Here is a 2,159-nt window from a genome sequence, read left to right on the forward strand (position 1 = left end):
GTCTTTCTCCCTCTCTCTCTCTTTCTCTCTTTCTCGGTACTCGCATTTAGACTAATATACGTGTTTTCCAACCTATTTCTTTACTCCTCACTAAACCTCATTAATGATGTGTGTACACATGAATAGACTACTTGTTTCGTTTTTTTTCCTTTTCTGAATAACAGCTGGTTTTGTTAGCTTTCACATAGTATGTGCATTCTTATCAGTATTGCTGATTGCAGACGCTTTTTACGAAGTATGAACTTGTCTCAATTACACTGCACTCATTATAAACAGCTGTGCCTCCAGTCTTTTAAAAAGCGTCAATGGGTCTGAGCTATATTTGCCAAACTAAGTTTTTAAAGTTTAATATAAATTACTTGAGAGAACCCCCCCCCCCCCCTCACCGTCTTCTCTCCCATGTTCGCATGGAGAAAAGGAGACATAGTGATAATATATTATTTTTCATCACATTATTGTTGGTTTTTTGGGTTTTTTTATTACTGGTGATCTTGCTGCTGTTGTTGACGCATTTGTTGCTGGTGTTGCTGTTGTGGTTTTCCATTGCTGCTGCTGCTGCTGCTGCTGCTGCTGCTGCTGCTGCTGCTGCTGTTGCTATTGTTGTTATTGTTGGTGGTGATGGTGGTGCTTTTGCTGCTGCTGTTGTGTTTGTGGTGGTGCTGATGACGCAGCGAAATTGTAACTCGCTATACATCATTATCATACATGTCACTCAGAGGGAGGAGAGATAGTTCCCTGCCCAGACCTGAGACTGAGAGGAAATATTCCAGGAAAGACAAGAACGATAGTTGGACGTATTCTGAGTTTTGAACTTCAATCTTCTGCGTTATTGATCCTGTACGTGTTTAATTCATTGAACATCAACAACCAACAAAGTTTGATCAAGTGAAATGAATTGAATGGAGAAAAAGATGCAGATAAAGAATGGACGCAAAGTCGGAGACTGATTCCCCGTTTGGACTTCTCTGTTGACATCCTCCACTGGGCGCCCATATGACCTTATGCAGTTGCGAGCGCCGTAAAACCTTGCTAAAACAAACACAAGCCAGAGACAACCAGACAGGGTGTACACAGAAAATGTCCCGTACATAATCACAGACCCAGAATACGTCAAAATAGATCCGTTAGTCGAATGTACATGGCGAAAAGGAAAAATCAAGTTTGGTCGCTTAAGTTTTTTTTCCGCATCCACCAAGACTTTAGTTGTCCTCTAATATTGCCAATGAAACCAACTCTGGCAATGATTAATAATGATGTTAATAACGACAATTATGGTAAGGAATATACACATTATCACGTATCATTATACTATGAGAATCGCTGAAACTCCCTCTTCTTTTCAGTTGATCTATTCACCAGCCCCTCTCCACTGTAGGGTGTAGTATCTTTGCTCCCTTTTCCGACCCTCTCCTCCCCTCTCTGACCCCCACTCATCACCTCACTCGACCCACCCCTACCCCACTCCCTACCCTACCTCGCCCCCACCTGTATATACTTCTACACGAACCAGGTACCTTTGGCTGTTTATCTGGTGTCTTGCCCCACCCCCTACCCCACCCCTATCCTACCCTCTACCCCACCATCTACCCCACCCCTCTATCACACCCACCACCCACTACCCCTTCCACACCTGTATAAGATACTTCAAGACGAACCAGGTGCCTTTGACTGTTTATCTGGTGTTTGGCCCCGCCCCCAACTACAGGTCGGCCGTTACTCTGCAGCCCGCCCTTCCCTGTATACATGAGTGTCCACTGGACACACAATGATGTGAACGTATTGAGATTAAGAACACGTATTCTGGTTGATTCAACAAAGCTTTTTAAGGCCCGCTGTTTTCGGCCACTTGTAAAAAAATACAGGGAACATAATAACTTCCCTATTCATTGGAAAGTCTACATGACATTTTTCATTCCTATTTTCTATCTTTTGTTGTCGCTGCGGTTTTGTTGTTGTTGTTGTTGTTGTTTTGTTTTGTTTTGTTTTGTTTTTTGGGGGGCTGTTTTTTTTTGTTTTTGTGTCTTTTATTGGGTTTGAATTGTTGTTGTTTTGTTTGTTGATGTTCTTTCGTAGTTTGTTTGTTTGTTTGTTTTTGGGGGAAGGGGTGTTTGTTTTTTTGTGTGTCTTTTATTGGGTCGGAGTTGTTGTTTTTTTGTAGC

At 42.3% G+C, this 2,159-nt stretch overlaps 1 protein-coding gene across 1 annotated transcript in view; it reads left to right on the forward strand.

The window, feature by feature from the left end:
- The window catches only part of LOC101851831 (dipeptidyl peptidase 4), a gene marked incomplete in the record, with an annotated part of 150,375 nt that overhangs the window by 75,438 nt on the left and 72,778 nt on the right, over window positions 1–2,159 (forward strand).

Source organism: Aplysia californica, unplaced genomic scaffold, assembly GCF_000002075.1.
Source record: "Aplysia californica isolate F4 #8 unplaced genomic scaffold, AplCal3.0 scaffold00679, whole genome shotgun sequence".
NCBI classification, from domain to species: Eukaryota; Metazoa; Mollusca; class Gastropoda; order Aplysiida; family Aplysiidae; genus Aplysia; species Aplysia californica.